Below are 14047 nucleotides of genomic sequence, written 5' to 3'. Positions count from 1 at the left end.
ATGACTTGCTGAAGAAACCTTATATAAATGTGTAGAGTAAGCATTATGACAATAGTGTGAACAGAATTTGGCTATATATAAATATACATATTCATACTGTATATATTCTTTATAGTATGGGAGTTCTTCATTGTGGATTTTAGTGAATACTATTCACTTGCATGCCATCTTGAATATTGAGCAGACTATTTAGGACACTGCCCAAGCTTGCACTGTATAGAGAAGTGCAATTTTTCTAGACATACATAATGACTATTTTCCGCCATCCATCAGTCTGCAATTTCTGTGTAATCCACAGGACAGTCCCCACCCATAGTATTAGGAGTAGATTATCTTGTAAACCAATGACATGGCAAGTGGTCCACTGAAAAATGCTCCAATTCTAGATTGTAGTCAAACTACAATTAATATGTTGCTCAACTAAAAAATCCTCCCATCCAGAAATGTGTTGCTTTGAATATTTTGTATTGTTCTGAATACAAAGCCATAGTTGCACAGTTACAAAGATAGACAAAGCTCCAACTCTATCCCCTGTAACTGTAATACCATGGAAGGCAAATATGTTCCACATTAACTCCTACAGACTAGAAAAATCTCACAGTAGGGAACAGAACATGCATATCATACACTGGTATAAATCTCATTTACAACATGTATTACACAGGATAGATAACGTACTCATCTGTGTATAGAAGCTTGAGTTATTAATCCTACAGTACGTATTTCAATTCGCGAAGGGGCTGAATGTGCAAACATTGCTATAAAATGGCAGAATACAACCTCAGAAATGGTGTGATATTGCATAGCAATTCTATGCGAAAATCTAATCTAATATCAAATAATTCACTTAAAATGTAATTTTCATATCTGAATATCTATCTGCTCCCAGCCAAAATTCATTTGAAGCCAACCGGATGGCTCTCAGACAATTCCCAGATGCAGGACAGCTCTGTTTTCCACTTGCTAACGGCAACAATATCTCAACTTTACTACCATCACACGCAACGCGCCCTTTTTGAAAAGAAAAATCCTCTCATTCAAACTGGCAAAGATAATATGAATTCTTGCCTGGAATGAAACACGGGTTATTAGCATGGTTTGGCATTGTTAGATGGGTTTTTAGTAATGTAACAACCCATAGAGTATTGGCTACACTGCATCAATGTCAACTGCATCGACTGCAGTAAAAACATGAAACTATTCCTCTAAGAATAGAAAACAGCTTGAGGTGGTGGAGATAGCAGGGTGAACAATAATGTTATCCCCCTGTGAAACTAAAGAATGATAAACTGTATAATGGTAAGTATTATACTATATAGGAACATACAAGAAGTCATCAGTACTTAGGCAAGAAACCAGATATTACAAAGGAGCATAGATACATCCATTTACACAGATTTAAAAAAAAGGTATTAAACTACTCGTCTATACGTTTTACTATAAAACAACAACGTATATTGATGGCCAAATATTTGCTCATTTACTTGACTGACAACATTATATCTGATTAAATATCTTAGAAGTATCAATATAAATCATCTAAAGCTCAAAAAGTGACAAATGTAAAAGAGACATCAGAGAAAGTAAAAAATGCAGAAATATAATTCAAAACCTCTGTCTCCCCTTGGCAGTATACATATGCCGGCAAGACAGGATCTTACAAAAGCTGCTTGGAAGAAATCTAGACTTACTAACAAAGCGTCCTTAGCGTATATTAGAATTGTGCCCTGGTCAATAGTATCACTAAGAGCTACTCGTGGAAGTCTGCAGGCTCAGGACACTATATGTCACAAGTTAGCCCAGCAATCGAATATTGGAGATAGAGCAAAGCCAGATGTTTCAGATATGCAGATAGATGAAGTGTGACAAATTCTAAGCATGCTACAGATAGCAACCATCTTTCCCCTTCTTTCTGCAGCTAACTTCTCACATCTGGGTATGAACAACAGCTCTTTTTAGATATGATAAAGTTACTCTTGAAATCTCAATAATAGCTTAAGTCCCAAACCTCAATCAGCAGAAGCATACTATTCTAAAATGTGTCTTCATATCAGTTAACCTAAGAAAAAAGCATCCTCAGATTGTAACACCAAGATGCCTTAAATGATAGAAGACTGATGTTCTCTTCCCATCAGACAGACAGAGCCAGAAGCAGAGACACACATATGTATGTATATACCTTCAGGTCCTGGAGAGTGGTAAAGTGTCCAGAGGTTCTTTTGTTTAGTGGAGACTGGACAGAAAAGAAAGGAGTAAAGTTGTGTTCCCTGGGACAAGAGCGAGAAAAAGGTAGAGCTTCACCCAAATTGGGCAGGGGGAGTGTCTTCTGGTGGGTGCAGAAAGAAGTACAAACCTCCCACATTCTTCATCCAAAAGTTTCTAACTTGAAGTAGAGAGTGGGGGGAGGCAGAGAGGGAAGGGAGGGGGTAGGGATACTGAGTTGTAGACATTATCACCTAAAAGATCCAGTCTATGTTCGTTTCAGATCATTCCAGAATGCTTTCCACTTAATCCATTCCAACATAAACCTTATAAATCATATTTTGGCCAGGATTCATCAGCTCATTTAATGTTATTTTTTTTGTTTATTGAAAAAGCAAAAATATGTGTTTAAAGAGGTGAGACAACATTTGGAAAAATGTAACAATGTGTTAAGTATACACAAAGCCAGACATAGGCTTTAGGCTGAAGCCCCACATTGCGGAAAAGCTGCTTTTTTGTTGCAGATTTTGCTGCATTTTTTGAGCAAAACCAAGGAGTGACTACAAAAGGAATGGGAAATATATAGGAAGTTCTTACACTTCTACCCTTGGCTCAACACACTCCTGACTTTGGCTCAAAAAAAAAAAAAAAACGCAGCAAAATCTGCAACAAAAAAAGTAGCTTTTCTGCAATGTGGGACCTAAGCTTGAGGTCGGAGCCCCACATTGCAAAAATGCAGCGTTTTGACTGTTTGGCCTGTACTGAGTGTCACCTAGCCTTGACACATCTTTATCCTTACCCACGAACTTCCCCAAGTGAGGTATGCTTGTGATGTTCAACATTTCGCCTAGCTAGTTCATTGAAAACGTGATCAGTTCCCAGCTTTGAATATGAAGAAAAAATCCCTGAATATCCTTTCAAGCAGGAATCCTGAACAACACAACATATTACTTTCCAGAGGACCAATAAAATCCCCAATTTGCACACATTAAAGAAAACATCTGACAAAGGGCCCATTTCCTCCACCCTCACATCTAAACTGTACATAATGGATGACTATGAGTAACCATCCCAGTCTCCTTCGAGTAAGGTGAGCTTAACACTTGGTTAATGGTCTATGACCCAATGCATAAAAAATGTTCAGTGGTAATCTGAAGGCAAAATATTGTTTAATATGTGTTGGTGGTGGGCAATAAATAGTTCAATAGTTAAAGTATGTGTATTCATTTATGAATTGTTTGGATGCAGCAGTTTGAGGCTAGGAATTTGCTTGTTGATTTAGTGTTTGGCTACTGTTTTCCCCTGAATGTGCCATGTCTATGTGAGAGTTAACAGTTTATGTATGCGCCTGATTGATACCTGCGGTTATCAGTGTTGACACATTTCCCTTTATAAACATCACTTAAGGATATAGTAACAGCTGTATTGTCTTGCCATAATGGCTACTGTTGTTACATACTGTATCTGCTGCTCTAATCCTCCCTGGGTAGATTAGGAGACCACTTATATAATGACTAAAGTATGGGATTTTGTTGCACAAATTTTTACTCCATTTGAATCTCTGTGACAGAATCTGGTGTCTGTACATAAATCCTTATATTAGATACAACTACTTTAGGTAAGGACAACCAGTTATCACTCTACATTGCTTATATGTCATCATTAATGTTAGGTTCACACTACCATTGCCTGTCCATTGTTCTGGACTGTTGGAGATGGACATTACCACAGAGATTCTGGAGCAAGACTAACAAACAAATAAATTTATTACACTTTTTTCCCTTTATGATCCACACCTGATTTTTGGCTAAAAAACTGTATGAAAAAAAACTGAACATGGAAACATCATAACCTAAACTTGGGTTTTCATTATGTGACAACCACACAAGACATAAGGCTAAGGTCTTATCGACACAACAGTGTGATGGCCATTTTAAAAACAATGAGAGTAAACGGGTGTTTTCACATGTCCATTGCAATCTACTGTATATAGGTCTATTTTGACAGACACACAAGTCCAATAGATATCAATGGATCCGTTTTTAACGAATGTGTAAAACATGTTGATATCCGAGTTATGTTTATTAAAAATGGATCAGTGGGCTGGATCAAAAAAGAATGACCTAAAGAATTCCTCATTTTTTTTTTTTACAGGACATTAAAATGAATTCAAAACAGTTATGATGAGAACAAATACATGGATTCCCATGACTAAAAATTAATAATAATTAATAATTAAAACCTTACCAAAAAGTTACTGCATGTAAATGAGTACAGACCACAGACTGAACTGACTTCAGAGCAGACACCTTGAACAAATAGAGGCCCCAGAACAGGACCCCTCAACTAGATCCTAAAGCAAATAGACATAGACCCAAGGCTAAACTCCTTAAAAAATACTGACAGCAAACCTTAACTCAGACCCATCTATGAACTTCCTAAATTGCACAAGAATGTGAATGTTATACAGTAGATATAGCATGCCCAGATGAGAATTGTATGGTTATAAGCCGCCCATTTCCATAGATATAGTCTTATGTAAGTGACTTATGCTGAATCTGCCCCATGATGGACTGTGTACGTTTTCTGCTCTGTTCTGTACATGTTCTTTATTGTATAATGTGAATATGAAGTGAATATATCTCCTGATTGTCCTGAACAGACGGAAGCTAGTTGTACCATTTGGCTGTGCTCTGTGTAGCCTTTGCATGCTATGACCTAATGCTTTCTTGTAGGCAGCAAAGTATTTCTATTAAAAGAGGGGTTTCCCATGCCGTCTGGATCCACCTGTCAGTGCTCTGTATTTCCCTGTCAGTTTGGGATAGGAGCTCTCACTTTGCCAGAAAGTTAGTGTAGTTAACCTTAACATGTGTCTGCTGTGACTGAGCAACTATTGTTAACCACCTTTGAAAAAACTAGTAACTAAGGCTATGTTCACATCAGCATGAATGACTCTGACACAAATTTCAGATGAAAGAAGACAGACAAACGACAGACCCCATTACAGTCAATGGGGTCCGCTGGGTTCTCTGTATGTAAGCGCTATTTTAAAAGTCCGCCTCTCATTTGTTTGGGTCTGGCAAACAGACCTGAGGAATGAAAACACAACGCTACTGTTAACCTAGTATACCTCAGTAAAGTCAGTAAAATATTGGTGATAACACAGACCTGCAGAAGTGTGAGTTTTTTGAAAGCACAGAACAGGGTACGATGGGCTGCATTTTACAACAGCAAGAAAAAAACCAAATACCCTATTAGGCCCTATAGTAAATGTAACTCTACACACATTAGGCTACAGTCACACTAGCGTTGTGTGACTGTTCAGGGATTCCATCCCTCATTCTGCTTAAAATATGTAAGCAGGACGTTTCTCTCAGCCGATTTTCGGCAGAAAGCGGGCCCCATTATAGTCTATGAGGTCCGCAGGTTTCTGCGGGTAACCTCTTTTGAAGCAGACAGGGTTTCCATTTTTCGAGTCCCCAAGCGGACCAGAAGAATGGAAACCCGAACGTTAGTGTGAACCTAGCGTTACATACATGACATCTTGCTTATACCATGATGAACACTATATTGGGTGTCCCACATGCAAGTTGAAAATATAAAGTACTAGAGGGAGGACCCGGCTTGGCACGGGTATATTACATTTTATGTTTGTGTAGTGGCCCCATAAGAATTGTCCAATTTTGCACTGGTGTATTTTGTATGCTGTTTGTGTGTATGTCCATAAGCGTCATGTGATTATGTGTATCTCATTTTGGATGTCAGTGAAAAACCTGTGATCAGTTGTTATGGATACCTGGAGTAAAGCTGTATCTAATCCTTCCCCGTGTAGTACTGTGTTTAGATGCAAGTATCCAATCCTTGTTGGTGTGGTACTGTGTGCAGATGCACATATCTAATCCTCCCCGTGCGGTATTGTGTGAAGAGGCGCGTATCTAATCCTCCAGTAAGTGAAACTGTGTACAGACGCGCATATCTAATGACTCTGGCGTGCGGTACTGTGTGCAGATGCGCGTATCTAATACTCTGGCATGTGGTACTGTGTGCAGATGCACGTATCTAATCCTCCTCTGTGTGGTATTGTGTGAAGAGGCGCGTATCTAATCCTACGGCATGTGGAACTGTGTGTAGATGTGGGTATCTAATCCTACGGCATGTGGTACTGTGTGCAGATGTGCGTATCTAATCCTACGGAATTTGGTACTGTGTGCAGACGCACTTATCTTATCCTCTGGCGTGTGGTACTGTGTGCAGATGCACGTATTTCATCCTCCCCTGTGTGTTATTGTCTGAAGAGGCGCGTATCTAATCCTACGGCGTCTGGAACTGTGTGTAGACACGTGTATCTAATCCTACGGCATGTGGTATTGTGTGTAGACGCACGTATCTAATCCTACGGCATGTGGTACTGCGTGCAGACGCGTGTATCTAATCCTAAGGCATGTGGTACTGTGTGTAGACGCACGTATCTAATCCTACGGCATGTGGTACTGTGTGCAGACGCATGTATCTAATCCTATGGCGTGTACAACTGTGTGAAGACACGTGTATCGAATCCTCCCGTGTGGTATTGTGTGAAGAGGCGCGTATGTAATCCTACGGCGTGTGGAACTGTGTGTAGAGGCGTGTATCCAATCCCCTGGCATGTGGTACTGTGTGCAGATGCGCATATCTAATCCTATGGCATGTGGTACTGTGTGTAGATGCGCGTATCTAATCCTCCCCCGTGTGGTACTGTGTGTAAACACGCGTATCTAATCCTCCCCTGTGTGATACTGTGTGCTGAGACGCGTATCTAATTCTCTGGCTTGTGGTATTGTGTGAAGAGGCGCGTATCTAATCCTTTGGCGTGTGGAACTATGTGTAGACGTGCGTATCTAATCCTACTGCATGTGGTACTGTCTGCAGACACGTGTATCTAATCCTATGGCGTGTACAACTGTGTGCAGACGCGCATATCTAATCCTCTGGAATGTGGAACTGTGTGTAGACGCGTGTATCTAATCCTACGGCATGTGGTACTCTGTGCAGACGCGTGTATCTAATCCTATGGCGTGTACAAATGTGTGCAGACGCACGTATCTAATGCTCTGGAGTGTGGAACTGTGTGTAGACGCCTGTATCTAATCCTTCGGCATGTGGAACCGTGTGCAGACGCGTGTATCAAATCCTTCAGTCTGTGGAACTGTGTGCAAAAATGCGTATTTAATCCTCTGGTGTGTGGGACTGTGTGGAGACCCGAGTATCTAATCCTCTGGCGTGTGATACTGTGTGCTGATCTGTGTATCTAATCCTCTGGAGTGTGGAACTGTGTGTAGACGCCTGTATCTAATGCTTCGGCATGTGGAACCGTGTGCAGGCGCACGTATCTAATCCTATGGCATGTGGTACTGTGTGCAGAAGTGCGTATTTAATCCTCTGGTGTGTGGGACTGTGTGCAGACCCGTGTATCTAATCCTATGGCGTGTACAACTGTGTGAAGACACGTGTATCTAATCCTCCCCTGTTTGGTATTGTGTGAAGAGGCGCGTATCTAATCCTACGGCGTGTGGAACTGTGTGTAGACGAGTGTATCCAATCCCCCGGCATGTGGTACTGTGTGCAGATGCGCGTATCTAATCCTATGGCATGTGGTACTGTGTGTAGATGCGCGTATCTAATCCTCCCCCATGTGGTACTGTGTGCAGACGTGCATATCTAATCCTTTGGCGTGTGGAACTATGTGTAGACGTGCGTATCTAATCCTACTGCATGTGGTACTGTGTGCAGACGCGTGTATCTAATCCTATGGCATGTACAACTGTGTGCAGATGCGCGTATCTAATCCTCTGGAATGTGGAACTGTGTGCAGACGCGCATATCTAATCCTCTGGAATGTGGAACTGTGTGCAGACGCGTGTATCTAATCCTATGGCGTGTACAAATGTGTGCAGACGCACGTATCTAATCCTCTGGAGTGTGGAACTGTGTGTAGACGCCTGTATCTAATCCTTCGGCATGTGAAACCGTGTGCAAATGCACGTATCAAATCCTTCAGTGTGTGGAACTGTGTGCAGAAATGTGTATTTAATCCTCTGGTGTGTGGGACTGTGTGCAGACCCGTGTATCTAATCCTCTGGCATGTGATACTGTGTGCTGATCTGTGTATCTAATCCTCTGATGCGTGTATCTCAGTTTGGATATCAGTGTTTTGTTGTGCATGTGGAGTGACCGTGTGTATTGCAGTTGGAATATGAGTGAAAAACTTGCAGGTTTGTATTGGCTAAGGAGGGGGGGGGGGGGCACTGTGTTTGGAATGCTGTATCTCAGCAACGGTACGTCCGAGCGAGTTGGAGTCTCATCTTAAACCTTCCCGGATACCTGAAGTATCTCTGTACCAAATTTGGTGAAGATCGGTCCAGTCGTTTGGTTCGCATTAGAGTACAGACAGACAGACGGACAGACAGACAGACAGACAGACAAGAATTCATTTTTATAAGATAGGGAGATATTTCTGAACTGCTGCTATAGCTTTAGAAAGTACTTTAAACTGAATCATCTCTTCAAGTTATTTCAGCGATATACATGAAGGTTATACCCACACAATACTTGCTATATTATTATTGTTTTGCATGGATTTAACAATATGTAATGTGTAACATTGATGTTTACGCTAATTGTTAGTTCCCGGAAATGTTATTAGCTATGATTAAAGGGAAAATACCGATTTTTCAGACTACTGACAGTACCTTGTGAGGCGGCTTCTACGCTTTCCAAAGATGCCCTTGTTATTCTCCATTACAGCTTAATTTTCATAATAAGCTGCATTTTATTCTTATGCAAATAACCTAAAAAAGGGCATAAGGGATTTTTACTTCTTTAGATAAATGCACCTAATGGCCACCCAGGTAGCCCCCCCCCACCCCCCAATGCTTGAGTGACATCTCCCACTTTGTCTGCAGCTGCCTCTGAAGCTGGCCTCTTACTCTTTCGGGTGCGGAAGAGCTGTAGAGTTGGGGCAGTCATGTACAGTGGAGAGTGAAGCCCCAGTAAAAGAAGAAACGTCCTTAGAGCCCTTTTCAACTTATTTTCATAAGAAAAATTGCATAGTAAGAACTGATGGAACCTCTATGCTGCCATATATGGGGCTGATTCTCCCATGAGGCACCTTAAGGCAACAGGTTCTGGTGGCGTCACCTGGCACAAACTGAGAGGCAGCATTTTTTAAGCCACTACCTGTTAATTTAGTCTCCCCTACGCTTCTTTCTTCAAAGGGTGCTTCAATGTTCTTCAGCTTCTGCACTCTAGAGGCAGAAGCAAAGGCCATACATGGGGATTGTAAGTAAATTATGGGCTGCTACCTGTTGGAATAATCGAATAAGTAGTGGCTGAACTTATGCAGCACCAGAGAAGGTGAGTAAACAGCAAACTTTTGACCTGTGTCTGACATCATGCGCCCCAAGGTCACTGCTGAGGCTTGTGATTTCGCATCAGTGGTTATATGGGGGAGCACCGAACATCAGACAAGCCTGAAGAGGCCATGAGATGCTGGGGGATGCTGTAAATATGACCAAGAGAGGCGAGGCAAGGTGAGTATAACTGTTTCCTATTTCTCCTCATTCCCCGGGCCTCACCTTATTATACTTTTGTGTATGAGGAGACCCCAAAAAGTTTTTGACATACCTGAAACTTGTGGAAAATTTGGGTCGAATCCAATACTAACATAACATTGTGTGGGGACCAAAATGGCCTGTATACTGTGTGAGAGCCAATAAGAAGAGAACAATATTATCTGGAGGCCTAATAGGAACTATATACCGTGCGGGAGCCACTAAAGTGTCCAATATACTGGATGGTAACCTGTAAAGGGGACGATATACTGTATGAGGGTCAGTAAAGGGGGTGTTGTACTGTGTGTGGGCCAATAAAGGGGATGTTACTATGTAGGCTGTCAATAAAGTCAGTGGCGTAACTACGAATGGTGGGGCCCCATAGCGAAGTCCAGTTTCTTTAGACCAAAACAATAGTAGAGTTTTATTTTCACTCAAAAAAAGGTAGTGCAGCAACAAAAGGAAACAATACAAAAATAAATGCCTGCCCGGCTAGGCGCTAACTAAACATAATAACAGAAATCCAAAACCAGTTGAACAATTCAGGACACAGCTCCAAAAAACAACCTCTCTATTTGGCACTCCAGCCAAGCTCTGCTAAAGTGTTGCTGCTGGAGCAACTTCTTAAGCCTCCTTGACGAGGAGACTCTCTGCAGCTGAGTCGCTGCTGGAACATCCCCAAAGTGTGGACAGGAGGGGGGTGGAATAACAGGTCCCAACACCAACCTACCTGCCATTCCTAAAAATCCAGCCCAATACTGAGCATTTACCAAAATGCTCAGCAGACGAAAGTTGTCTGCTGAGAACAAACATTTCTGGAGTATTCTCATCTCACCCACCTGAGTAGTCTGGGTGAGATGTACACCCCCTCCATTACCTGACCAGCCATTGGCTTACAATATATATCTCTCTATATTATAAAAATGAATTCTTGTCTGTCTGTCTGTCTGTCCGTCTGTCTGTCTGTCTGTCTGTCTGTCTGTTCTCTAATGCGAACCAAACATCTGGACCGATCTTCACTAAATTTGGTACAGAGATACTTCAGATATCCGGGAAGGTTTAAGATGAGACTCCAACTCGCTGGGACGTACCGTTGCTGAGATACAGCATTCCAAACACAGTGTCCCCCCCCCTTAGCCAATACAAACCTGCAAGAGTTTCACTCATATTCCAACTGCAATACACATGGTCACTCCACATGCACAATACAACACTGATATCCAAACTGAGATACACACATCAGAGGATTAGATACGCGCATCTGCACACAGTTGTACACGCCATAGGATTAGATACACGTGTCTGCATACAGTACCACATGCAGTAGGATTAGATATGCACGTCTACACATAGTTCCACACGCCGAAGGATTAGATACGCGCCTCTTCACACAATACCACACAGGGGAGGATTAGATACATGTGTGTGCACACAGTACCACACTTTGGAGGATTAGATACATGCCTCTGCACACAGTACCACAAGCCAGAGAATTAGATACACGTCTCTGCACACAGTATCACACGGGGGAGGATTAGATACGCGCGTCTGCACACAGTACCACACTTTGGAGGATTAGATATGCGCGTCTACACACAGTACCACATGCCGTAGGATTAGATACGCGTGTCTGCACACAGTACCACATGCCGTAGGGTTAGATACGCACGTCTACACACAGTACCACATGCCGTAGGATTAGATACACGTGTCTGCACACAGTACCACATGCCGTAGGATTAGATACACGCGTCTACACACAGTTCCACACTCCAGAGGATTAGATACGCGCGTCTGCACACATTTGTACATGCCATAGGATTAGATACACACGTCTGCACAGAGTACCACATGCCGTAAGATTAGATACACGCGTCTACACACAGTTCCACATGCCGTAGGATTAGATACGCGCCTCCTCACACAATACCACACAGGGGAGGATTAGATAATTAGATACGTGCATCTGCACACAGTACCACACGACCGAGGGTTAGATGTGCGCGTCTGCACACAGTTACACACGCTGAAGGATTAGATACGTGTGTCTGCTTTAAGTACCACACGGGGGAGGATTAGATACGCACATAAACACACAGTTCAACACGCTGGAGGATTAGATACGCATGTCTTCACATAGTACCACCGCCAGAGGATTAGATACGCGTTTCTACACACAGTATCATACGGGGAAGGATTAGATATGCGCATCTGCACACAGTACCACAAGCCAGAGGATTGGATATGCACATCTGCACACAGTTCCATACGCCGGAGGATTAGAAACGCATGTCTGCACACTGTACCACATGCCATAGTATTAGATACGTGCGTCTTCACACAGTTTCACATGCCGGAGGATTAGATCCGCGCGTCTGCACACAGTACCATACGCCGGGGAATTGGATACATGCGTCTGCACACAATACCACATGCCAGAGGATTGGATATGTGCATCTGCACACAGTTCCACACACCAGAGGATTAGATAAGCAGGTCTGCACACAGTACCACATGCCGTAGGATTAGATACGTGCGTCTGCTTACAGATCCACATGCTGTAGGATTAGATACACGCGTCTACACACAGTTCCACACGCCATAGGATTAGATGCACTCCTCTTCACACAATACCACACAGGGGAGGATTAGATACGCACATCTGAACACAGTACCACACTTTGGAGGATTAGATACAGGCCTCTGCACACAGTACCACATGCCAGAGAATTAGATACGCGTCTCAGCACACCGTTCCACATGGGGGAGGATTAGATACGCGCATCTGCACACAGTACCACACGTCAGAGTCATTAGATACGCGCGTCTGCATACAGTTTCACTTACTGGAGGATTAGATACGCGCCTCTTCCCACAATACCACACGGGGAGGATTAGATATGTGCATCTGCACAAAGTACCACACCAACAAGGATTGGATACTTGCATCTAAACACAGTACTACACGGGGAAGGATTAGATACAGCTTTACTCCAGGTATCCATAACAACTGATCACACGTTTTTCACTGACATTCAAAATGAGATACACATAATCACATAACGCTTATGGACACACACACAAACCACATACAAAATACACCAGTGCAAAATTGGACAATTCTTATGGGGCCACTACACAAACGTAAAATGTAATATACCCATGCGAAGCTGGGTCCTCCCTCTAGCATATATATATATCTCTATATTATAAAAATTAATTTCTGTCTGTCTGTCTGTTCTCTAAAGCGAACCAAACGACTGTAACGATCTTCACCAAATTTGGTACAGAGATACTTCAGGTATCCGGGAAGGTTTAAGACAAGACTCCAACTCGCTCGGATGTACCGTTGCTGAGATACAGCATTCCAAACACAATGCCCCCCCTTAGCCAATACAAACCTGCAAGTCTTTCACTCATATTCCAACTCCAATACACACGGTCACTCCACATACAAAAACATACCAACACTGATATCTAAACTGAGATACACGCATCAGAGGATTAGATACACAGATCAGCACACAGTATCACACGCCAGAGGATTAGATACACACATCTGCACAAAGTACCACACGCCAGGGGATTGGATACATGCGTCTGCACACAGTACCACATGCCAAGGGATTGGATACACATATCTGCAGACAGTTCCACACATCAGAGCATAAGATATGCACATCTGCACACAGTACCACATGCCGTAGGATTAGATACGTGCATCTACACACAGTTCCACATGCCGTAGGATTAGATACGCACCTCTTCACACAATACCACACAGGGGAGGATTAGATACGTGTGTCGGCACACAGTACCACACTTTGGAGGATTAGATACATGCCTCTGCACACAGTACCACAAGCCAGAGAATTAGATACGCGTCTCAGCACACAGTACCACACAGGGGAGGATTAGATACGCACATCTGCACACAGTACCAAATACCAGAGGATTAGATATGTGCATCTGCACATAGTACCACACAGGGGAGGATTAGATACTCGCATCTGCACACAGTACCACATGCCAGAGGATTAGATACGCGCATCTGCACACAGTACCACACACCAGAGGATTAGATATGCGCGTCTGCACACAGTACCACATGCCGTAGGATTAGATACACGCGTCTATCCACAGTTCCACACGCCATAGGATTAGATACGTGCCTCTTCACACAATACCACACAGGGGAGGATTAGATTCGTGTGTCTGCATACAGTACCACACTTTGGAGGATTAGATACATGCCT

General features: G+C 42.7%; 1 protein-coding gene across 1 annotated transcript in view; it reads right to left on the bottom strand.

Annotated features, from left to right (window-relative positions):
- LOC142215467 (fibrillin-2-like) overlaps positions 1-2303 on the bottom strand; it is a 116922-nt gene extending 114619 nt beyond the window's left edge. The window contains exon 1 of the mRNA XM_075283698.1: positions 2180-2303. The gene's annotated coding sequence lies outside the window, so the exon portion shown is untranslated. The remainder of the gene's footprint in view (positions 1-2179) is intronic.
- Positions 2304-14047: the final 11744 nt, after the last annotated feature.

Source organism: Leptodactylus fuscus, chromosome 1 (genome assembly GCF_031893055.1).
Source record: "Leptodactylus fuscus isolate aLepFus1 chromosome 1, aLepFus1.hap2, whole genome shotgun sequence".
Classification (NCBI taxonomy): domain Eukaryota; kingdom Metazoa; phylum Chordata; class Amphibia; order Anura; family Leptodactylidae; genus Leptodactylus; species Leptodactylus fuscus.
This window is presented reverse-complemented; position numbering and strand designations above follow the sequence as displayed.